The following is a 26,658-nucleotide window of genomic DNA, read 5'->3' on the forward strand; positions in this document are numbered from 1 at the left end:
TTATTCTGTCAGGTCTATTAGATAGTATTAGGTCTAAAAGTGCTGCTCCTCTGGTTGGATTCTGCACCAATTGTGAAAGATAATTTTTCTTGGTTATTAGCAGAAACCTGTTGCCTTTATGGGTTTCACAGGTTTCTGTTTCCCAGTTAATATCCGGGTAGTTAAAGTCCCCCATAACCAGGACCTCATTATGGGTTGCAGCTTCATCTATCTGCTTTAGAAGTAGACTTTCCATGCTTTCTGTTATATTTGGGGGTTTGTAACAGACCCCAATGAGAATTTTGTTACCATTTTTCCCTCCATGAATTTCAACCCATATGGACTCGACATCCTCATTCCCTTCGCTAATATCCTCCCTTAAAGTGGACTTTAGACAAGACTTTACATAGAGACAAACCCCTCCTCCTCTCCGATTTTTACGATCCTTTCTAAACAGACTGTAACCCTGTAAGTTAACTGCCCAGTCATAGCTTTCATCTAACCATGTCTCGGTTATTCCCACTATGTCAAAGTTACCTGTAGATATTTCTGCTTCTAGTTCTTCCATCTTGTTTGTCAGGCTTCTGGCGTTTGCGAGCATGCAGTTTAGAGGATTTTGTTTTGTTCTAATCTCCTCACTGTGGATTGTTTTAGAAATGTTCTTACCTCCCTTCTGAGTATGTTTTCCTGGGTCGTCTTTGTTCGAGTCTAATGTTTTTCTTCCCGTCCCCTCTTCTTCTAGTTTAACGCCCTCCTGATGAGTGTAGCGAGTCTTCTGGCGAATGTGTGTTTCCCAGGTTTGTTGAGGTGTAGTCCGTCTCTGGCGAGGAGTCCATCATACCAGTAATTCACACCGTGGTCCAGGAATCCAGTACCCCTTGCCTTTTTTATCTGATTTGTTTGCTCGGATTAAGGGGGCTAGTTGGTTCACCAAGATTGATCTTCGTGGTGCGTATAATCTGGTGCGAATCAGGCGAGGCGATGAATGGAAAACTGCATTTAATACGCCCGAGGGTCATTTTGAGTATCTAGTGATGCCATTCGGACTTGCCAATGCTCCATCAGTGTTTCAGTCCTTTATGCATGACATCTTCCGAGAGTACCTGGATTAATTCCTGATTGTGTACTTGGATGACATTTTGATCTTCTCGGATGATTGGGAGTCTCAAGTGAAACAGGTCAGAACGGTTTTTCAGGTCCTGCGTGCTAACTCTTTGTTTGTGAAGGGATCAAAGTGTCTCTTTGGTGTGCAGAAGGTTTCATTTTTGGGGTTCATCTTTTCACCTTCTACTATCGAGATGGATCCTGTTAAGGTCCAAGCCATCCATAGTAACATAGTAACATAGTTAGTAAGGCCGAAAAAAGACATTTGTCCATCCAGTTCAGCTTATATTCCATCATAATAAATCCTCAGATCTACGTCCTTCTACAGAACCTAATAATTGTATGATACAATATTGTTCTGCTCCAGGAAGACATCCAGGCCTCTCTTGAACCCCTCGACTGAGTTCGCCATCACCACCTCCTCAGGCAAGCAATTCCAGATTCTCACTGCCCTAACAGTAAAGAATCCTCTTCTATGTTGGTGGAAAAACCTTCTCTCCTCCAGACGCAAAGAATGCCCCCTTGTGCCCGTCACCTTCCTTGGTATAAACAGATCCTCAGCGAGATATTTGTATTGTCCCCTTATATACTTATACATGGTTATTAGATCGCCCCTCAGTCGTCTTTTTTCTAGACTAAATAATCCTAATTTCGCTAATCTATCTGGGTATTGTAGTTCTCCCATCCCCTTTATTAATTTTGTTGCCCTCCTTTGTACTCTCTCTAGTTCCATTATATCCTTCCTGAGCACCGATGCCCAAAACTGGACACAGTACTCCATGTGCGGTCTAACTAGGGATTTGTACAGAGGCAGTATAATGCTCTCATTATGTGTATCCAGACCTCTTTTAATGCACCCCATGATCCTGTTTGCCTTGGCAGCTGCTGCCTGGCACTGGCTGCTCCAGGTAAGTTTATCATTAACTAGGATCCCCAAGTCCTTCTCCCTGTCAGATTTACCCAGTGGTTTCCCATTCAGTGTGTAATGGTGATATTGATTCCTTCTTCCCATGTGTATAACCTTACATTTATCATTGTTAAACCTCATCTGCCACCTTTCAGCCCAAGTTTCCAACTTATCCAGATTCATCTGTAGCAGAATACTATCTTCTCTTGTATTAACTGCTTTACATAGTTTTGTATCATCTGCAAATATCGATATTTTACTGTGTAAACCTTCTACCAGATCATTAATGAATATGTTGAAGAGAACAGGTCCCAATACTGACCCCTGCGGTACCCCACTGGTCACAGCGACCCAGTTAGAGACTATACCATTTATAACCACCCTCTGCTTTCTATCACTAAGCCAGTTACTAACCCATTTACACACATTTTCCCCCAGACCAAGCATTCTCATTTTGTGTACCAACCTCTTGTGCGGCACGGTATCAAACGCTTTGGAAAAATCGAGATATACCACGTCCAATGACTCACTGTGGTCCAGCCTATAGCTTACCTCTTCATAAAAACTGATTAGATTGGTTTGACAGGAGCGATTTCTCATAAACCCATGCTGATATGGAGTTAAACAGTTATTCTCATTGAGATAATCCAGAATAACATCCCTCAGAAACCCTTCAAATATTTTACCAACAATAGAGGTTAGACTTACTGGCCTATAATTTCCAGGTTCACTTTTAGAGCCCTTTTTGAATATTGGCACCACATTTGCTATGCGCCAGTCCTGCGGAACAGACCCTGTCGCTATAGAGTCCCTAAAAATAAGAAATAATGGTTTATCTATTACATTACTTAGTTCTCTTAGTACTCGTGGGTGTATGCCATCCGGACCCGGAGATTTATCTATTTTAATCTTATTTAGCCGGTTTCGCACCTCTTCTTGGGTTAGATTGGTGACCCTTAATATAGGGTTTTCATTGTTTCTTGGGATTTCACCTAGCATTTCATTTTCCACCGTGAATACCGTGGAGAAGAAGGTGTTTAATATGTTAGCTTTTTCCTCGTCATCTACAACCATTCTTTCCTCACTATTTTTTAAGGGGCCTACATTTTCAGTTTGTATTCTTTTACTATTGATATAGTTGAAGAACCGTTTGGGATTAGTTTTACTCTCCTTAGCAATGTGCTTCTCTGTTTCCTTTTTGGCAGCTTTAATTAGTTTTTTAGATAAAGTATTTTTCTCCCTATAGTCTTTTAGAGCTTCAATGGTGCCATCCTGCTTTAGTAGTGCAAATGCTTTCTTTTTACTGTTAATTGCCTGTCTTACTTCTTTGTTTAGCCACATTGGGTTTTTCCTATTTCTAGTCCTTTTATTCCCACAAGGTATAAACCGCTTACAGTGCCTATTTAGGATGTTCTTAAACATTTCCCATTTATTATCTGTATTCTTATTTCTGAGGATATTGTCCCAGTCTACCAGATTAAGGGCATCTCTAAGCTGGTCAAACTTTGCCTTCCTAAAGTTCAGTGTTTTTGTGACTCCCTGACAAGTCCCCCTAGTGAAAGACAGGTGAAACTGCACAATATTGTGGTCGCTATTTCCTAGATGCCCAACCACCTGCAGATTTGTTATTCTGTCAGGTCTATTAGATAGTATTAGGTCTAAAAGTGCTGCTCCTCTGGTTGGATTCTGCACCAATTGTGAAAGATAATTTTTCTTGGTTATTAGCAGAAACCTGTTGCCTTTATGGGTTTCACAGGTTTCTGTTTCCCAGTTAATATCCGGGTAGTTAAAGTCCCCCATAACCAGGACCTCATTATGGGTTGCAGCTTCATCTATCTGCTTTAGAAGTAGACTTTCCATGGTTTCTGTTATATTTGGGGGTTTGTAACAGACCCCAATGAGAATTTTGTTACCATTTTTCCCTTCATGAATTTCGACCCATATGGACTCGACATCCTCATTTCGTTCGCTAATATCCTCCCTTAAAGTGGACTTTAGACAAGACTTTACATAGAGACAAACCCCTCCTCCTCTCCGATTTTTACGATCCTTTCTAAACAGACTGTAACCCTGTAAGTTAACTGCCCAGTCATAGCTTTCATCTAACCATGTCTCGGTTATTCCCACTATGTCAAAGTTACCTGTAGATATTTCTGCTTCTAGTTCTTCCATCTTGTTTGTCAGGCTTCTGGCGTTTGCGAGCATGCAGTTTAGAGGATTTTGTTTTGTTCCAATCTCCTCGCTGTGGATTGTTTTAGAAATGTTCTTACCTCCCATCTGAGTATGTTTTCCTGGGTCTTCTTTGTTCAAGTCTAATGTTTTTCTTCCCGTCCCCTCTTCTTCTAGTTTAACGCCCTCCTGATGAGTGTAGCGAGTCTTCTGGCGAATGTGTGTTTCCCAGGTTTGTTGAGGTGTAGTCCGTCTCTGGCGAGGAGTCCATCGTACCAGTAATTCACACCGTGGTCCAGGAATCCGAATCCTTGTTGTCTGCACCATCGTCTTAGCCAGTTGTTTGCATCAAGGATCCTGTTCCATCTCCTGGTGCCATGCCCGTCTACTGGAAGGATAGAAGAAAAAACTACCTGTGCATCCAGTTCCTTTACTTTCTTCCCCAACTCTTCAAAGTCTTTGCAGATTGTCGGTAGGTCCTTCCTTGCCGTGTCATTGGTGCCAACATGTATCAGAAGAAATGGGTGGACGTCATTGGAGCTGAAGAGCTTTGGTATCCTATCGGTCACATCCTTGATCATCGCACCTGGAAGGCAGCATACTTCTCTTGCAGTTATGTCCGGTCTGCAGATGGCTGCTTCTGTGCCTCTCAGTAGTGAGTCTCCCACCACCACCACTCTTCGTTGCTTCTTGGCTGTACTTTTTGCTGTCACTTGTTGCTGTGTGCCCTTTTCTTTTTTGCTTGCTGGCATTGCTTCATCCTTAGGTGTGCCATATTCATCCTCTACAAAGATTTGATATCGGTTCTTCAGTTGTGTGGTTGGTGATTTCTCCATGGTCTTCTTGCTTCTTTTGGTCACATGCTTCCACTCATCTGCTTTTGGAGGTTCTCTGACACTTTTTTCACCTTCTGTGACCAGTAGAGATGCTTCTGTTCTGTCTAGAAAGTCTTCATTCTCTTTGATGAGTTTCAAAGTTGCTATTCTTTCTTCCAGACCCCGCACCTTTTCTTCTAAAAGGGCCACTAGTCTACACTTCTGACAGGTGAAATTTGATTCTTCTTCTGGTCGATCTGTGAACATGTAGCACATGCTGCAGCTCACCATGTAGGTTGTCACATCTGCCATGTTGCTCCTAGATCCTGCTGACTTGCTGTGTGTTTTCCTTCTTGTGTAATCTACTCAGCCAAGCTCTCTTGCAATAATGTCCTACAGGCAAAAATTCACCTGGAATATGCAAATTAGCCTCCTCAAGCTTGAATCCCTGGTTTGGTGATGCTTTCCATGATTGGACTCAGCCGACATCTCTGAAAAGTCTGCAAAAGTTCCTGGGCTTTGCTAATTTTTATCGTCGCTTCATCTGCAATTTTTCTAGTATTGCCAAACCATTGACCGATTTGACCAAGAAGGGTGCTGATTTGGTCAATTGGTCTTCTGCTGCTGTGGAAGCTTTTCAAGAGTTGAAGCGTCGTTTTTCTTCTGCCCCTGTGTTGTGTCAACCTGATGTTTCTCTTCCGTTCCAGGTCGAGGTTGATGCTTCTGAGATTGGAGCAGGGGCTGTTTTGTCGCAGAGAGGTTCTGATTGTTCAGTGATGAAACCATGCGCTTTTTTTTCCAGGAAGTTTTCGCCTGCTGAGCGGAATTATGATGTGGGCAACCGAGAGTTGCTGGCCATGAAGTGGGCATTCGAGGAGTGGCGTCATTGGCTTGAAGGAGCTAAGCATCGCGTGGTGGTATTGACTGATCATAAGAACCTGACTTATCTCGAGTCTGCTAAGCGTTTGAATCCTAGACAGGCTCGTTGGTCGCTGTTTTTCGCCCGTTTTGACTTTGTGATTTCGTACCTTCCGGGCTCTAAAAATGTGAAGGCGGATGCTCTGTCTAGGAGTTTTGTGCCCGACTCTCCGGGTTTATCTGAGCCGGCGGGTATCCTCAAGGAAGGAGTAATTGTGTCTGCCATCTCCCCTGATTTGCGGCGGGTGCTGCAAAAATTTCAGGCTAATAAACCTGATCGTTGTCCAGCGGAGAAACTGTTTGTCCCGTATAGGTGGACAAATAAAGTGATCTCTGAGGTTCATTGTTCGGTGTTGGCTGGTCATCCTGGAATCTTTGGTACCAGAGAGTTAGTGGCTAGATCCTTTTGGTGGCCGTCTCTGTCGCGGGATGTGCGTTCTTTTGTGCAGTCCTGTGGGATTTGTGCTCGGGCTAAGCCCTGCTGTTCTCGTGCCAGTGGGTTGCTTTTGCCCTTGCCGGTCCCGAAGAGACCTTGGACACATATCTCTATGGATTTTATTTCAGATCTTCCCGTCTCTCAAAAGATGTCAGTCATTTGGGTGGTCTGTGATCGCTTTTCTAAGATGGTCCATCTGGTACCCTTGTCCAAGTTGCCTTCCTCCTTTGATTTGGTGCCATTGTTCTTCCAGCATGTGGTTCGTTTGCATGGCATTCCAGAGAATATCGTTTCTGACAGAGGTTCCCAGTTTGTTTCGAGGTTTTGGCGAGCCTTTTGTGCTAGGATGGGCATTGACTTGTCTTTTTCCTCGGCTTTTCATCCTCAGACTAATGGCCAGACCGAACGAACCAATCAGACCTTGGAAACCTATCTGAGATGCTTTGTTTCTGCCGATCAGGATGACTGGGTGTCCTTTTTGCCTTTGGCTGAGTTCGCCCTTAATAATCGGGCCAGCTCGGCTACCTTGGTTTCGCCATTTTTCTGCAATTCTGGGTTCCATCCTCGTTTCTCTTCAGGACAGGTTGAGTCTTCGGACTGTCCTGGTGTGGATACTGTGGTGGACAGGTTGCAGCAGATTTGGACTCATGTAGTGGACAATTTGACCTTGTCCCAGGAGAAGGCTCAACGTTTCGCTAATCGCAGACGCCGTGTGGGTCCCCGACTTCGTGTTGGGGATCTGGTTTGGTTATCTTCTCGTCATATTCCTATGAAGGTTTCCTCTCCGAAGTTTAAACCTCGTTTCATTGGTCCTTATAGGATTTCTGAGGTTATTAATCCTGTGTCTTTTCGTCTGACCCTCCCAGATTCTTTTTTCATACATAACGTCTTCCATAGGTCATTGTTGCGGAGATACGTGGCACCTATGGTTCCATCTGTTGACCCTCCTGCTCCGGTTTTGGTGGAGGGGGAATTGGAGTATATTGTGGAGAAGATTTTGGATTCTCGTGTTTCAAGACGGAAACTCCAGTATCTGGTTAAATGGAAGGGTTATGCTCAGGAGGATAATTCCTGGGTTTTTGCCTCTGATGTCCATGCTCCCGATCTTGTTCGTGCCTTTCATGTGGCTCATCCTGGTCGGCCTGGGGGCTCTGGTGAGGGTTCGGTGACCCCTCCTCAAGGGGGGGGGGTACTGTTGTGAATTCTGTGACAGAGCTCCCTCCTGTGGTCACAAGTGGTACTTCGGCTGATTCTCTCTGGGAGCTTCCGTTTGTGGAGGAAACTGGTACTGCTGCTTCTGAGTTTCCTCCCTCAGGTGATCTGGTGAGGTCGTTAGGTGCTTCTCTACTTAACCCCACCTAATGCTTTGATTCATGCTTCCTGTCAATGTTCCAGTGTTGGACTTGTGTTTCTCTGGATCATTCCTGTGGCCTGCTGCTCTGCATAGCTAAGTGCTTCTTTGTTATTTGTTGCTATTTTTTCTGTCCAGCTTGTCTATTTGTTTTGCTGGAAGCTCTGGGACGCAAAGGGTGTACCTCCGTGCCGTTAGTTCGGTACGGAGGGTCTTTTTGCCCCTTTGCGTGGTTTTCTTTAGGGTTTTGTGTAGACCGCAAAGTTATCTTTCCTATCCTCGTTCTGTCTAGAATATCGGGCCTCACTTTGCTGAATCTATTTCATCCCTACGTTTGTCTTTTCATCTTACTCACAGTCATTATATGTGGGGGGCTGCCTTTTCCTTTGGGGTATTTCTCTGAGGCAAGGTAGGCATATTTTTTCTTTCTTCAGGCTAGTTAGTTTCTCAGGCTGTGCCGAGTTGCATAGGTAGCGTTAGGCGCAATCCACGGCTGCCTCTAGTTGTGTTTGGAGACGATCAGGGATTGCGGTCTGCAGAGTTCCCACGTCTCAGAGCTCGTTCTATTATTTGGGGTTATTGTCAGATCACTGTATGTGCTCTGACCTCCATGTCCATTGTGATTCTGAATTGCCTCTCATAACAGCGGAGCACTGGACGGAGGGGAGCCGGAGCAGTGTACCGGCCAGATCGGGGGGCTGGGGGGGCGATCGGTGGGGTGGGGTGGGGGCACATTAGTATTTCCAGCCATGGCCGATGATATTTCAGCATCGGCCATGGCTGGATTGTAATATTTCACCCGTTATAATAGGTGAAATATTACAAATCGCTCTGATTGGCAGTTTCACTTTCAACAGCCAATCAGAGCGATCGTAGCCACGAGGGAGTGAAGTCACCCCCCCTGGGCTAAACTACCACTCCCCCTGTCCCTGCAGATCGGGTGAAATGGGAGTTAACCCTTTCACCGGATCTGCAGGGACGCGATCTTTCCATGACGCCACATAGGCGTCATGGGTCGAATTGGCACCGACTTTCATGATGCCTACGTGGCGTCATGGGTCGGGAAGGGGTTAAGTTGCATCTCTTGGTCAGCAAAGCTCGCTCGTATTTTGGCGGCTTCAGAATTTGCACGGGCAATGGCGACAGTGCTGCTGATGGATGTTGTCTTTGAGAAGACGGAAGTAACAGATCTTGTCCTATGCGATTTGTGAGACATGGTGTCTTGGGAAAGTGCTTGGCTGTGCAGAGATTGCTGTAGCTGTATTTAGTCTCTGAGTAGCCGGTGACTTGAATCCCACTAGTTGGATGGCTGCCGTTTCACTGTTCTGTCCTCACTAAATAAAGCAGGCTCACGTAGCTATACAGTCAGCTAAACCGCTATACCGGAGTCCAATAAGGAGACTGTGGTTGAGTCTGTGCTTTATTAAACATAGTTGGATATTGATGCGGTGAAACTGTGAACAGTGATATACATAGAATCGTGCATGGTATAGAACAGATACATACTACACATGATGTACATTATGCATAACATTTAGAAAGCTAGTAACTGAACTAGGAGTACAACTGGTTAAACTAAGCTAATATAGAGCAGAAATATCTATAGGAAGCATAAAGACATACCGGCAATGCAATCGCAAGGGGGATGAAGTGAAGCGTCTTTCCTTGAAGGCAAACTGAAGAAAGTGAAAGGAAAAATGGAGGGAAATAGAGGCTCAGCTACCATAATGCATTGCAAAGGAGGAGGAGAATCAAACATGGAAAATACAAAACAGAAAATTGAACTGCCAACATAACTCTGACCGCTAGAGGGAGCCAAAGCATCACAGATAAATAAAGATATGAACAAATTGTATGACGGAGACAGAACACTCCCCGTCTGACATCAATGGATGTCACTACTCCTTTCTTCCGAAGGCAACAATAGGACCAGTTCAGATACCGGTCTGGAAAATGTCTTAGGTTCATTCCCTTTGATCATCTTTAGTTCAACTTTGCGGACATTGCCGTCCTTGCTCGGGAATGTTGCGGTAACTAGACCAAGTGGCCACTGGTTCCGATGAATTTGACAGTCTTTCACAAGAACAAGGTCACCTATGTTCAGATTAGGTTTAGTAGATTGCCACTTTGTACGTGGCTGCAGGGTAGACAAATATTGTTTGCGCCACCTGTCCCAGAAAGTATTTGCAAGACTTTGTACCTGTCTCCATTGGCGCTTGTAGATGTCCTTTACGTCAAATCCTCCTGGAGGGGCACTGGACAGTCCCGTTTTCTGGGTAAGTAGAGTAGCTGGAGTCAATAACAAGGGCTCCTCAGGGTCGTTAGGAACTGGAACCAGGGGTCTTGCATTGATTATAGCTGCAGCTTCAGCCATGAAGGTGATTAGGCTTTCGTGGGTAAGCCTCGCTGCTCCTTCTTGAAGAAGAGTGGAGTCAAGAATTCTCCGTACTAGACTAATCATTTGTTCCCAAGATCCTCCCATATGTGAAGAGTGAGGTGGGTTGAATGACCATGTGCAACCTTGGTCACTGAGGAACCTCTCGAGAGTCTTATCATTTAGATTTGAAAGTATTCCTAATTCCTTTGCTGCACCGACGAAGTTAGTACCTCTGTCTGAATGTATGTGCTTGATAGGACCACGGATGGCAATAAAACGTCTTAAGGCATTGATGAAGCTTGACGTGTCAAGGGACTCGATGACCTCTATGTGGACGGCTCTGATTGACATGCAAGTGAACATGACTGCCCAACGTTTACTATTGGCTTGGCCGCCTCTCGTACGACGTGTAACAACTGACCAAGGCCCAAACACATCGAGACCAACGCTAGTAAAAGGAGGGTCTGGGCTGAGTCTGTCTGCTGGTAGGTCAGCCATCTTTTGGGTTTGAGTTGAACCACGAAGCTTACGGCAGGTAATACATTTGTAGATGACACTACTGATGAGTCTCTTTGCACCGATGATCCACACGCCAGCAGATCTGATGGCTCCTTCTGTAAATAGTCTTCCTTGGTGCTTGACCAGATTGTGGTAATGTTGTACGATTAGGTAGGCAACGTGACATTTTCCGGGAAGTATAAGAGGGAATTTCTCCACAAACTCCATCTCAGCTTCTTTGAGTCGGCCTCCTACTCTCAGTAGGCCGCTGTTGTCGATGAAAGGGTCGAGTTTTCTCAATACGCTGCTCACTGGTACTGGAGCTTTATTAATAAGACATTGGATTTCTGCAAAGTAGGTTTCTCTTTGAACAGTGAGGATGATATGATTTCTAGAGAACTCTAAGTCGGTGGTAACGTAGGTATTTTTACAAAGATGCCAACCTTTACATTTTTCTGTGCCACAAGTTCTGGTAGCCATGAATGAGCGAGCTATATGTGTCAGGCAGGTAATGGCTCGAGTAAGTGACCTCCAACTTGAGAATCTGTCGAACCTGCAAGATCCAAGCTGGATAACAGAGGTCATTGTATGTAGTGTAGACACCTGAGGGCGGATTTCAGCATCTGAGTCCTCTCCTACTAGTTCGAAGGTGTCTGGAAAACATTCCTCAATGTACAATAGTTTTGGTCCAGAGAGCCACGTTGTGCTTCCTAGCTGACTTGCGTCAACTGCTCTAGTTGCATGATCTGCGGGATTCTGGTCTATGGGTATGTAATGCCACTGCTTTGGATGAACTGATCTCCTGATTCGTAGCACTCTGTTATTGACATAAATGTAGAATCGCCTGGTTTCGTTGTGGATATATCCCAGGACTACTTTGCTGTCTGAGTAGAACTTGGCCTGTGTCAGGTCGATATCCATTTCGGATGCGATGAACTCCGCTAACTCAACAGCTAAGACTGCGGCACAAAGCTCTAACCTGGGTATAGTGTGCTCTGGTTGTGGTGCGAGTTTGGCCTTTCCCATGACTAAACCAATGTGGCACTGACATTTAGAGTCTACAGTTTTGAGGTAGGCAACAGCGGCAATTGCTTTGACAGAAGCATCTGCAAATACGTACAGTCTTTGGCTCTGTATCTCAGTAGATGGCACAGGGGTGTATGGTCTTGGCACATGCAGGTTGGAGAGTGCCGCTAACGAGTTCTTCCACTCTTTCCACTGGATCCTCTTATCAGGTGGCATAATGCATTGCAAAGGAGGAGGAGAATCAAACATGGAAAATACAAAACAGAAAATTGAACTGCCAACATAACTCTGACCGCTAGAGGGAGCCAAAGCATCACAGATAAATAAAGATATGAACAAATTGTATGACGGAGACAGAACAATCATGCTTTTCTTTTAAAAGACGTGGAAGGACAAAAACTGCTGTACTGTTGGATCTGTGCACACAGCCCAGTATCTGCAAAGACTATGCTGTACTTAGCCTTACCCCGGGAGCCAAGGAAGGTATTAACACCACACTGCATGCAAAGTGAGACTTGGACACAGATTTTCTAGGTTCCTTAAGGCTCTTAATGAGACTAATACAATATAGGCTACGTTCACATTAGCGTTATGCTTGTTTGCATCGGGTTTGTGTCGGGCAACGCAGCGGCGACGCATGCGTCATGCGCCCTTATATTTAACATTGGGGACGCATGCGTTTTTGTTTGTTGCGTTGTGCGACGCATGCGTCTTTTTTGCCGCAAGCGTCGGACCAAGAAGACGCAACAAGTTGCATTTTTCTTGCGTCCAAATTTCGGCAAAAAATGACACATGCGTCGCAAAACGCAGCGTTTTTGCGTGCGTTTTGGTGCGTTTTTGCGTGCATGGTGCGTTGCGTCGCCGACGCAGCGGCGAACAACGCTAATGTGAACGTAGCCATAGAGACTCCTTTTTAAATCCAGCCAATTGGCTTAGTGGGATGGATTATTTTTGGTATTTTACAGACTTGTATGCAATTTTGTTGCTTTGCTTATTGTTTTATGTAGCCTTTAAAAGTGCTAATATATGTATCACCTAAGCTATTGAAGAGTGTATGTGTAGAAAAAAAATCTAAGGCTGAACCTTCTGTAGTGTATCATAGGCCCCGTGTAGCCACTGCTGACGGGGGAGGTGAGTGTCCACACTGAGGGTGGATGGGCGAAGTCCATCTTGTGGGTACTAGACCCATGAGACAGTAGCTCCTTTGTGGACATTAGCTGACCCCGTAGCAGAGGTTATACCATTTACAAAAGGGGGAAATTGATAAAGAAGGGTTAATAGTTTGCCTTTAAGTGCCTTTTGCCTTTAATTGTTAGAATTACTAGAATCTGTTGACGCAGTAGTCTGATGGCCTCCTTTCAAGGAGACCATACTTCTTATCAATGTACGTTCTTAATAGTCAGTCACAACATGTTCTGGGTTATGGTAAATAAACAAAAAACAGGAGGAAAACAGGGAGTGTTTAATAAAAATAATACAAAGTTTTATTACACATATATAATAAACCACATACATTTAAAAACAGATACAGATACCAAGAGGGAACCTCAAACACACCGGAGCGGAATAGTACAAGACAACTTACAGTGCATACTAGGGTTGAGCGACCTTTACTTTTATAGGATCGGGTCGGGTTTCACGAAACCCGACTTTTTCAAAAGTCGGGTCGAGTGAAATCGGCCGATCCTATAAAAAAGTCGGGGTCGGGGTCGGCCGAGACTCGAAACCCAATGCAATGCATTGGGTTTCCATGGTTCCCAGGGTCTGAAGGAGCGGAAACTCTCCTTCAGGCCCTGCGATCCATATTTTAGTGTAAATTAAAGAATAAAAATAAAAAATATCGCAATACTTACCCTCTGACGCGCCCTGGTACTAACCGGGAACCTTCCTTCCTTAGAATCAGCCTTCCAGGACCTTGCGGTGACGTCGCGGTGACGTCGCGGCTTGTGATTGGCCGCACGGCCGCCCATGTGACCGCTCGCGCGACCAATCACAAGCCGCGACGTCACAGCGACGTCACCGAAGGTCCTGGAAGGGCTGATTCTTAGGAAGGAAGGCTGCCGGAAAGAAGCAGGGCGCGTCCGAGGGTGAGTATATACCTAATAGGAATATACTCACCCTCGGACGCGCCCTGCTTCTTTCCGGCAGCCTTCCTTCCTAAGAATCAGCCCTTCCAGGACCTTCGGTGACGTCGCGGTGACGTCGCGGCTTGTGATTGGTCGCGCGAGCGGTCACATGGGCGGCCGCGCGGCCAATCACAAGCCGCGACGTCACCGCAAGGTCCTGGAAGGCTGATTCTAAGGAAGGAAGGTTCCCGGTTAGTACCAGGGCGCGTCAGAGGGTAAGTATTGCGATATTTTTTATTTTTATTCTTTATTTTCCACTTAAATCTGAAGTCCAATACCAATTCCCGATATAAACATATCGGGAATCGGTATCGGAATTCCGATTCTAGATTCAAAAGATCGCCGACTTCATGGCCGACCCCACACTGGGGTCGGGTGCCAAAAGTCGGCGACTTTTGAAAAATTTCGACCCGTTTCGCTCATCTCTAGTGCATACTAATGTACTCCACAAATGAAGGATCAGTAACCTCCAAAAGAGCCCCCGCCACAGACTGTATCACCTGCCCATATAGCTCACGTATACCAGTAATCTATCAGACCTTAATTCATGTAAGTTAAGGTACCGTCACACTGAACGATATCGCTAGCGATCCGTGACGTTGCAGCGTCCTGGCTAGCGATATCGTTCAGTTTGACACGCAGCAGCGATCAGGATCCTGCTGTGACATCGTTGGTCGCTGCTGAAAGTCCAGCACTTTATTTCGTCGCTGGACTCCCTGCAGACATAGCTGAATCGGCGTGTGTGACGCCGATCCAGCGATGTCTTCACTGGTAACCAGGGTAAACATCGGGTTACTAAGCGCAGGGCCGCGCTTAGCAACCTGATGTTTACCCTGGTTACCATCGTAAAAGTAAAAAAACAAACACTACATACTTACCTTCAGCTGTCTGTCCCCGGCACTCTGCTTCTCTGCACTCCTCCTGCATCCTGTGTCAGCGCCGGCCAGCCGGAAAGCACAGCGGTGACGTCACCGCTCTGCTTTCCGGCCGCTGTGCTCACAGTCAGTGCAGGAAAGCAGAGCGCCGGGGACAGACAGCTGAAGGTAAGTATGTAGTGTTTGTTTTCTTTTACTTTTACGATGGTAACCAGGGTAAACATCGGGTTACTAAGCGCGGCCCTGCGCTTAGCAAACCCGATGTTTACCCTGGTTACCGGCATCGTTGGTCGCTGGAGAGCTGTCTGTGTGACAGCTCTCCAGCGACCAAACAGCGATGCTGCAGCGATCGACATCGTTGTCGGTATCGCTGCAGCTTCGCTTAGTGTGAAGGTACCTTTAGGCTAGGGAACAATCTAGGAAGGGGTTAAAGTGAGGAGAGTGGAAAGGCATAAATAACCAGCTAAGTAGTGTTAAAAAAAAAAAAAAAGCCCCACCAAAAGACACTGCTCACAACCAGTTTTTACCACAGGTGCTGAGGAGCCCTAGAATCGGGCAATGCCCCCGACGCGCGTTTCGCTTGTAGGTCCGCTCGCTTTTTCAAGGGGGAGCAGTGTCTTTTGGTGGGGCTTTTTTTTGTTTTTTTTTTGTTTTTTTTTAACGCTACTTAGCTGGTTATTTATGCCTCTCCACTCTCCTCACATTAACCCCTTCCTAGATTGTTCCCTAGCCTAACTTACATGAATTAAGGTCTGATAGATTACTGGTATACGTGAGCTATATGGGCAGGTGATAGAGTCTGTGGCGGGGGCTATTTTGGAGGTTACTGATCCTTCATTTGTGGAGTACATTAGTATGCACTATAAGTTGTCTTGTACTATTCCGGTCCGGTGTGTTTGAGGTTCCCTCTTGGTATCTGTATCTGTTTTTAAATGTATGTGGTTTATTGTATATGTGTAATAAAATTTTGTATTATTTTTATCAAACACTCCCTGTTTTCCTCCTGTTTTTTGTATATGATGCATTGGGAGTTGTAGCTAGAGGGGCCGGGATTTACCGTATATACTCGAGTATAAGCCGAGATTTTCAGCCCAAATTTTTGGGCTGAAAGTGCCCCTCTCGGCTTATTCTCGAGTCACGGTAGCGGTGGGGTCGGCGGGTGAGGGGGAGAGGGCGCTGAGGCATACTTACCTAGTCCCAGCGATCCTGGCGCTCCCCCTGCCGTCCCACGGTCTTCTGTGCTGCAGCTTCTTCCCCTCTTCAGCGGTCACGTGGGACCGCTCATTAGAGAAATGAATAGGCGGCTCCACCTCCCATAGGGGTGGAGCCGCCTATTCATTTCTCTAATCAGCCGTGCCGGTGACCGCTGATAGAGGAAGAGGCTGCAGCACAGAAGACCGTGGGACAGGCGGGGAGCGCCAGGATCGCTGGGACTAGGTAAGTATGTCATATTCACCTGTCCACGTTCCAGCCGCCGGGCGCCGCTCCATCTTCCCGGCGTCTCTGCGCTCTGACTGTGCAGGTCAGAGGGCGCGATGACGCATATAGTGTGCGCGGCGCCCTCTGCCTGATCAGTCAGAGCGGAGAGACGCCGGGACCGGACGCTGGGAGCTTCAAGCAAGAGAGGTGAGTATGGCTTTTTTTTTATTGCAGCAGCAGCACAGATTTATGTGGAGCATCTATGGGGAAATATGAACGGCGCAGAGCATATATGGGGCACAGCTATGGGGAAATATGAACGGTGCAGAGCACTATATGGGGCACAGATATGGGGCAATATGAACGGTGCAGAGCACTATATGGGGCACAGATATGGGGAAATATGAACGGTGCAGAGCACTATATGGCATAGATATGGGGCAATATGAACGGTGCAGAGCATATATGGGGCACAGATATGGGGCAATATGAACGGTGCAGAGCACTATATGGCACAGATATGGGGCAATATGAATGGTGCAGAGCATATATTGGGCACAGATATGGGGCAATATGAACGGTGCAGAGCACTATATGGCACAGATATGGGGCAATATGAACGGTGCAGAGCACTATATGGCACAGATATGGGGAAATAATGAACGGTGCAGAGCACTATATGGCACAGCTATGGGGAAATAATGATCTATTTTTATTTTTGAAATTCACCGGTAAATGCTGTATTTCCACCCTAGGCTTATACTCGAGTCAATAAGTTTTCCCAGTTTTTTTGTGGCAAAATTAGGGGGGTCGGCTTATACTCGGGTTGGCTTATACTTGAGTATATACGGTATTCCTGGGCCACCCATTACCAGGAGTCTGGGTTTATGTATATTGTTATGGTAAATAAAGTATGACCCTGGGTGATGGTGGGGGCTACATGACTTACATTGAAATGCATTTGTTGTAAATGGTATAAAATATTGCCTCTTGCTGCATTACATCAGATAAAAGTGACTTGCTCACAGGATATGTGTGAGGTGTCTTTTTGTCTCCAAGCACGCTTGTAAAATGACGGGCATAATTCCACAATTTGGTCTCACTGGTGATCTGTCAGCTGACATTTGGGTCAGAATGAAAACAGCTACGACAACCCCTTTACTTAAAAAGTTGTCCCTTGACCAGAACTGCACTGCTAACTACAGACCTGTCTCTAACCTTTCCTTCATCTGTAAACTCCTGGAATGCTTGGTCCACTCCCATCTAATCTGCTATCTCTTCGACACAGATGATGGGGGGAAGGACCCACTTAGGGTGTGAGGGGAGTGCAGGGTCAGTCTCAGGTTTGAGAAGGAGGTGTCCATCCCTCATTTCACTATCAGTAGGGCTTTGCTCTCACCATTTCCATCCCATTGTGTGTGTGTCGTGCCGTCCACTGAGCTACCCCCTGTGGGGTCGCTACATATCGTGACAGGCAGCTGCAGGGCACAGTGCTTTGTATATGGCATCATACATATGCATTTGCAGGACTGGATTGCTTGACATTAATATGGCATAAAAGGTAAAATTGGGAAGGAATACCCATTTAAACATTTCAAGGAGACCATACTTCTTATCAATGTACGTTCTTAATAGTCAGTCACAACATGTTCTGGGTTATGGTAAATAAACAAAAAACAGGAGGAAAACAGGTAGTGTTTGATAAAAATAATACAAAGTTTTATTACACATATACAATAAACCACATACATTTAAAAACAGAAAAGAAGAAAAAAAGAATTGGTTCCAGCTCCAGAAATACTTCAATAAAATTGGTACTTTATTATTCCATAAGTAAAAAAGCACAGGCTATAGAGCTCTCCAGAGCACAACGAGAAACGAGCAACGCGTTTCGATCTATACAGATCTTTATCAGAGCTACAAATACGTGAACAAAATCACATTAAATAGCCACCACTGACCAATGAACAGACACAATCAAATCATGTGATATATACAAATTCTATGAATAAAAAACTCTAAACAAAACAATTAAATATACACAAAATATGCAATTAAAATCAAAACAAAAAAAGACAGATAGAACATGAATAATACAGCTCTAGATTAATCTGATATTAATAATGATACATCAATTCATTACGCCTATTCAAACCGGCTGGAAACCGCGTGTTTAAATGGTAAATCCAGAAGGCTTCACGCTTGAAAAGGGATCTCCTAATGTTCCCACCCCGTGGAGATTTATTGACTCGTTCTATGCCATAAGCACGGAAACATGTAGTATTACCAGCATGCTGAGTCGCAAAATGTTTGGAAGCCGCAGACATTGTGCGATTTGAGACTCCCGTATGATTTATGTCATGCAAATGTTCATATATTCGTGTCTTCAATTTGCGAGAAGTGCACCCAATGTAAGATAGTCGACATGAAGTGCAATCAATTTTATAAACTACAGACGTAGTATTACAATTGATATATTGTTTGATATTAAAACTTCTACAATCTGCAGAATCGCTAAAGGTTTTAGTGACATATGCATGAACACAGGTACTACATCTATTGCTACCACATTTATAGAAGCCTGTGACATCAAGCCATGTTTTATGTCTATTTTTGTCTGTGCAAAAAAGACTTGGCGAAATTCTATTGCCAATGGTTACAGCCCTCCTGGGTATTACATTAATGCCGGCTCTCAAAATCTCAGCTAAACTGTCATCTTCATATAGAATGGGCAAAAATTTATTCACAATACCCTTGATTAGATTGAATTGTGGACTGAATTGCAAGCACAAAAAAGGTTTCTTATAGGCATCCGCCGATGTCGCCAAAGGCGGTGACAATGAATCCGATGTAATTAAATTTTTTCGTTCCTTGTGATCAACAATCCTACGTGCTCTATTTAATGTCCACTGAGGATAATTTCTGCGTTTTAATTTAGCTGATACCATATCAATTTCGTCTTTTAAAGCACAGTTTTTGCTGCAGTTGCGTTTCACTCTAGTGAACTCACCAACAGGAATAGCCTGAATAGTATGTTTCGGATGACAACTATTAGCATGCAACACAGTGTTGCCGCTGAGTGATTTATGGTGAGTTTTGGTCTCAATAAGTCGGTCAGCAATACCACTCAAATTCAAATCCAAAAAATTGATTTGGCTTTTGTCATGTCTGTACGTAAACTGGATATTATATCCATTTGAATTTAAATATTCAACAAAGGACGGTATGGCAGACACATCGGCGGCCCAAATAATCAGTAGGTCATCGATGTATCTGCCATACCACCCGATACAAGACAAAAAAGGATTAGTGACAGAAAAAACTAAATTGTGTTCCCAAAATGCCATAACCAGGTTTGCCAATGAAGGTGAAAATTTGGCACCCATGGCAACGCCAGATATCTGAAAATAATAATGATGATTAAACATGAAAAAATTGTGTGTCATGAGAAAAAAAGTGACCTGTAAAATATAATGCTTCAAATCAACAGAATAATCACTGAAAGTGTCTAAATGAAATTGAAGAGCTTGCATCGCCACACTGTGAGGTATACATGTGTACAACGAAACAACGTCACAGCAGAGCCAAGTATATTCGGCTGACCACTTTTTAGTTGAAAAAATTTCCAATACTTCCTTTGAATCCTTGATGTACCCCGGAATTCTACCCACTAGGGGCTGAAGCAAAGAATCAATCCATTCGCACAAATGTTCATTTGCTGAGCCTATTCCAGAGACAATAGGTCTCATTGGAGGAATGGCTTCTTTTTTGTGTACTTTTGGTAATCCATGTAAGATCGGACAAACAGGGTCCTGTACAGTCAAGTACTCAGATTGTTTCTTAGTCAGGACTCCCAATTTGTAACCTTCTTCAATAATGGAATCAGTTTTCTTCTTAAAGTCCCATATTGGATTTTTATGAAGTTCGATGTAAGTAAGTGGATCAGACAATAATTCCATAATTTTCATCTCATAATCCACAGCATTTAACACAACCACAATTCCACCCTTATCAGACATTTTGATTATAATATCATTCATGTCCTGAAGTTGCTGCAATGCTTTCCACTGTTTTTTCGAAAAATTATTGTTAAATCTAGCTTTATTGGACCCAACATCGTTGTTTAAAACTTTCGACTCGCGTTCCAAAACTTCTTGGAAACGGTCCATGCAGTCTGACCTCATTTGAATAGGGTAAAAATAAGGATTTCTAATCGTAAGTTCGTGAGATTGATCAATACCAATACGGTTGGACATGTCTTCTTCACTCAAAGACTGCAAAGCAACTAGTGACACTTGTTCTGCAAAATCCATGCCTCGATATTCATTAATACGTCTGATATTAATATTATCCGACTCACAATTCTCATCCATTGCATCATGCCTCAAAAAATGTTTTTTAATAGTGAGATTGCGGATAAATTTATTGATATCAAGCAAAGTGGTAAATACGGTAAATCAAATGATTGTTTTGGGACAAAATTCAGACCTAATGACAAAACCGAAAATTGATCATCTGTCAAAGGTCTTGAAGACAGATTTAAGACATTATCATTGTTATTTACTTGAAAAGACGCTTCCTGTGGCGTGTGGTAACTCCTTGGAATTCTGCGGTGTTTCCTACCACCGCGCCTTTGGCGTTTTTTGAATGCCGAAAAAACTTTTTTCTTCCAGTGTTGGTCACATCTAGTGTTGAGCGATACCTTCCGATATCGGAAAGTATCGGTATCGGTTTGGATCGGCCGATATTCAAAAAATATCGGATATCGCCGATACCGATACCCGATCCCAATGCAAGTCAATGGGACCAAAATATCGGAATTAAAATAAACCCTTTCTTTCCTTGTAGGTTCATTCTACATGAAGGAAAACAACTAAGAATAATGTAGGATGTATGGGGGAGGTGGCGGAGACATTAAAGGCAATGAGGATTAGTCCAATCAAATAGAATAGCATGATTTTTTTTTTTTTTAAAGACGTTCGGATTGAAAAAGATATTGACTATGTAAATTTTTTTTTATTTTGTCAGATATTGATGTTTCACTATTCCACGACCTTCCCCTTCTTTTTTTTCCTTTTCCCACACTTTCATCTTCATCATCATCAGCATCTTTGACATCAACTTCTTCACCTTATTCATCTTCTTCTTCATCTTCTACCTATTTTTTTTTTTTATTACATTCTTCATATTCATTTTATTCAACTATTATTATTCTTCCTATTCTACATATTCTTTTTATTCCACTGTTATTATTCTTCCTATTCTACTTCTTCATCATATTCTCATTTGTGACAGGCATTCCCGTAGTTGTTATCTATAAAAGTTTGAAGATTACATCTTCCGTTCTGCCAGTCACAAAAGTTACATTTGTCCGCGTTCAGTTTGGCCTGCAGCATCAGGCTTTATCCAGGGGCACCACGAGGAGGAACGGACTCACCCCCATACACTGCTTAGTCTTCTTCTGCATATAATTTAGATAATATCTTTTGCTCTGATATTAAGTCTTATGCTTAATGTTCTTCTGCTCTTTGTTCTGCAGCCTCTTGTTCTTCTGCTTCTCGGTCTTCCATGTTGTCGTCTCCAGGGTCGTCGTCTCCAGTGTCGTCATCTCCGCCGTCGTCGTCTCAGCCGTCGTCGTCTCCGCCGTCGTCGTCTCCGCCGTCGTCGTCGTCGTCATCGGGGTGGTCTTCCGGGTCGTCGTCATCGGGGTGGTCTTCCGGGTCGTCGACGTTAGGGTCTTCAACTTGGAAATGTAGCAGAAGGTACAAGAAGGCTGAGAAAATGCCAAGAACCAGCTGATGGAACTGGAACTCGGATGGCTACCCGAAGGTTCAAGAGCCTATGGAACTACCGAGGACCAGCTGACGTTACTGGAACCCGGTTACTAAGCAGGAGGTACCCGTGCTAAAAAGCACTACCAAGGACCGCCTGACGTTGGCGGAACTCGGATACCCAGAAGGAGGCACCTAAGCCAAAGGCTCTGCCCGGAACCAGCTGACGTTACTGGAACCAGGATGGGGAGCAGAAGGTACAAGAGCAAAAGACACTGCCGAGAACCAGCTGACGGTACTGGAACCCGGATGGGTAGCCGAAGGTCCAAGAGCCAATGGAACTACCGAGGACCAGCTGACGTTACTGGAACCCGGTTACTAAGCAGGAGGTACCCGTGCCTGAAAGCACTACCAAGGAGCACCTGACGTTGGTGGAACTTGGATACCCAGAAGGAGGCACCTAAGCCAAAGGCTCTGCCCGGAACCAGCTGACGGTACTGGAACCAGGATGGGGAGCAGAAGGTACAAGAGCAAAAGACACTGCCGAGAACCAGCTGACGGTGCTGGAACCAGGTGGTGGACCCGAAGGCCCACAGGAGAGGAGAGAACAGCTAGGCCGCGAGGCAGCCGCAGTTACCGAACCCCAACAGTCCTACAGGGGGAGCTGGGCCTACTGGCACTACAGAACCAGCCTTGACTACCAGTTCACGCAGCCCACATAGGAAGCTCCTAAACTGGAGGCACCCTGGAGTTGGCTAACTCGACCGCACCACGACGGGGCAAGCATAGGCGTCTCAGTGAAGTTGACACAACCCGGAAACAGCTGACGGTGCTGAAACCAGGCTTGGCACGAGGGAGTACCTGTGACAAGAACACTGCCGAGAACCAGCTGGCGGTGCTGGAACACGGATGCGTTGCCCCAGTGTGCAAGAGCCAATGGCACGACCGAGGACCAGCTGACGGTGCTGGAACCCGGTTACTAAGCTGTAGGTGCCCGCGCTTAAAAGCACTACCAAGGACCGCCTGGCGTTGGCGGAACTCGGATACCCAGGAGGAGGCACCTAAGCCAAAGGCTCGGCCCGGAACCAGCTGACGGTGCTGGAACCAGGTGGTGGACCCGAAGGTCCACAGGAGAGGAGAGAACAGCTAGGCCGCGAGGCAGCCGCAGTTACCGAACCCCAACAGTCCTACAGGGGGAGCTGGGCCTACTGGCACTACAGAACCAGCCTTGACTACCAGTTCACGCAGCCCACATAGGAAGCTCCTAAACTGGAGGCACCCTGGAGTTGGCTAACTCGACCGCACCACGACGGGGCAAGCATAGGCGTCTCAGTGAAGTTGACACAACCCGGAAACAGCTGACGGTGCTGAAACCAGGCTTGGCACGAGGGAGTACCTGTGACAAGAACACTGCCGAGAACCAGCTGGCGGTGCTGGAACCCGGATGCGTTGCCCCAGTGTGCAAGAGCCAATGGCACGACCGAGGACCAGCTGACGGTGCTGGAACCCGGTTACTAAGCTGTAGGTGCCCGCGCTTAAAAGCACTACCAAGGACCGCCTGGCGTTGGCGGAACTCGGATACCCAGGAGGAAGCACCTAAGCCAAAGGCTCGGCCCGGAACCAGCTGACGGTGCTGGAACCAGGTGGTGGACCCCAAGGCCCACAGGAGAGGAGAGAACAGCTAGGCCGCGAGGCAGCCGCAGTTACCGAACCCCAACAGTCCTACAGGGGGAGCTGGGCCTACTGGCACTACAGAACCAGCCTTGACTACCAGTTCACGCAGCCCACATAGGAAGCTCCTAAACTGGAGGCACCCTGGAGTTGGCTAACCCGACCGCACCACGACGAGGCAAGCATAGGTGTCTCAGTGAGCTTGACACAACCCGGAAACAGCTGACGGTGCTGAAACCAGGTTTGGCACGAGGGAGTACCTGTGACAAAAACACTGCCGAGAACCAGCTGGCGGTGCTGGAACCCGGATGCGTTGCCCCAGTGTGCAAGAGCCAATGGCACGACCGAGGACCAGCTGACGGTGCTGGAACCCGGTTACTAAGCTGTAGGTGCCCGCGCTTAAAAGCACTACCAAGGACCGCCTGGCGTTGGCGGAACTCGGATACCCAGGAGGAGGCACCTAAGCCAAAGGCTCGGCCCGGAACCAGCTGACGGTGCTGGAACCAGGTGGTGGACCCCAAGGCCCACAGGAGAGGAGAGAACAGCTAGGCCGCGAGGCAGCCGCAGTTACCGAACCCCAACAGTCCTACAGGGGGAGCTGGGCCTACTGGCACTACAGAACCAGCCTTGACTACCAGTTCACGCAGCCCACATAGGAAGCTCCTAAACTGGAGGCACCCTGGAGTTGGCTAACCCGACCGCACCACGACGAGGCAAGCATAGGTGTATCAGTGAGCTTGACACAACCCGGAAACAGCTGACGGTGCTGAAACCAGGTTTGGCACGAGGGAGTACCTGTGACAAAAACACTGCCGAGAACCAGCTGGCGGTGCTGGAACCCGGATGCGTTGCCCCAGTGTGCAAGAGCCAATGGCACGACCGAGGACTAGCTGACGGTGCTGGAACCCGGTTACTAAGCTGTAGGTGCCCGCGCTTAAAAGCACTACCAAGGACCGCCTGGCGTTGGCGGAACTCGGATACCCAGGAGGAGGCACCTAAGCCAAGGGCTCGGCCCGGAACCAGCTGACGGTGCTGGAACCAGGTGGTGGACCCGAAGGCCCACAGGAGAGGAGAGAACAGCTAGGCCGCGAGGCAGCCGCAGTTACCGAACCCCAACAGTCCTACAGGGGGAGCTGGGCCTACTGGCACTACAGAACCAGCCTTGACTACCAGTTCACGCAGCCCACATAGGAAGCTCCTAAACTGGAGGCACCCTGGAGTTGGCTAACTCGACCGCACCACGACGGGGCAAGCATAGGCGTCTCAGTGAAGTTGACACAACCCGGAAACAGCTGACGGTGCTGAAACCAGGCTTGGCACGAGGGAGTACCTGTGACAAGAACACTGCCGAGAACCAGCTGGCGGTGCTGGAACCCGGATGCGTTGCCCCAGTGTGCAAGAGCCAATGGCACGACCGAGGACCAGCTGACGGTGCTGGAACCCGGTTACTAAGCTGTAGGTGCCCGCGCTTAAAAGCACTACCAAGGACCGCCTGGCGTTGGCGGAACTCGGATACCCAGGAGGAGGCACCTAAGCCAAAGGCTCGGCCCGGAACCAGCTGACGGTGCTGGAACCAGGTGGTGGACCCGAAGGTCCACAGGAGAGGAGAGAACAGCTAGGCCGCGAGGCAGCCGCAGTTACCGAACCCCAACAGTCCTACAGGGGGAGCTGGGCCTACTGGCACTACAGAACCAGCCTTGACTACCAGTTCACGCAGCCCACATAGGAAGCTCCTAAACTGGAGGCACCCTGGAGTTGGCTAACTCGACCGCACCACGACGGGGCAAGCATAGGCGTCTCAGTGAAGTTGACACAACCCGGAAACAGCTGACGGTGCTAAAACCAGGCTTGGCACGAGGGAGTACCTGTGACAAGAACACTGCCGAGAACCAGCTGGCGGTGCTGGAACCCGGATGCGTTGCCCCAGTGTGCAAGAGCCAATGGCACGACCGAGGACCAGCTGACGGTGCTGGAACCCGGTTACTAAGCTGTAGGTGCCCGCGCTTAAAAGCACTACCAAGGACCGCCTGGCGTTGGCGGAACTCGGATACCCAGGAGGAGGCACCTAAGCCAAAGGCTCGGCCCGGAACCAGCTGACGGTGCTGGAACCAGGTGGTGGACCCCAAGGCCCACAGGAGAGGAGAGAACAGCTAGGCCGCGAGGCAGCCGCAGTTACCGAACCCCAACAGTCCTACAGGGGGAGCTGGGCCTACTGGCACTACAGAACCAGCCTTGACTACCAGTTCACGCAGCCCACATAGGAAGCTCCTAAACTGGAGGCACCCTGGAGTTGGCTAACCCGACCGCACCACGACGAGGCAAGCATAGGTGTCTCAGTGAGCTTGACACAACCCGGAAACAGCTGACGGTGCTGAAACCAGGTTTGGCACGAGGGGGTACCTGTGACAAAAACACTGCCGAGAACCAGCTGGCGGTGCTGGAACCCGGATGCGTTGCCCCAGTGTGCAAGAGCCAATGGCACGACCGAGGACCAGCTGACGGTGCTGGAACCCGGTTACTAAGCTGTAGGTGCCCGCGCTTAAAAGCACTACCAAGGACCGCCTGGCGTTGGCAGAACTCGGATACCCAGGAGGAGGCACCTAAGCCAAAGGCTCGGCCCGGAACCAGCTGACGGTGCTGGAACTAGGTGGTGGACCCGAAGGTCCACAGGAGAGGAGAGAACAGCTAGGCCGCGAGGCAGCCGCAGTTACCGAACCCCAACAGTCCTACAGGGGGAGCTGGGCCTACTGGCACTACAGAACCAGCCTTGACTACCAGTTCACGCAGCCCACATAGGAAGCTCCTAAACTGGAGGCACCCTGGAGTTGGCTAACTCGACCGCACCACGACGGGGCAAGCATAGGCGTCTCAGTGAAGTTGACACAACCCGGAAACAGCTGACGGTGCTGAAACCAGGCTTGGCACGAGGGAGTACCTGTGACAAGAACACTGCCGAGAACCAGCTGGCGGTGCTGGAACCCGGATGCGTTGCCCCAGTGTGCAAGAGCCAATGGCACGACCGAGGACTAGCTGACGGTGCTGGAACCCGGTTACTAAGCTGTAGGTGCCCGCGCTTAAAAGCACTACCAAGGACCGCCTGGCGTTGGCGGAACTCGGATACCCAGGAGGAGGCACCTAAGCCAAAGGCTCAGCCCGGAACCAGCTGACGGTGCTGGAACCAGGTGGTGGACCCGAAGGTCCACAGGAGAGGAGAGA

The sequence above is a fragment of the Ranitomeya imitator genome, chromosome 6 (genome assembly GCF_032444005.1).
Source record: "Ranitomeya imitator isolate aRanImi1 chromosome 6, aRanImi1.pri, whole genome shotgun sequence".
In the NCBI taxonomy this organism is placed as follows: Eukaryota; Metazoa; Chordata; class Amphibia; order Anura; family Dendrobatidae; genus Ranitomeya; species Ranitomeya imitator.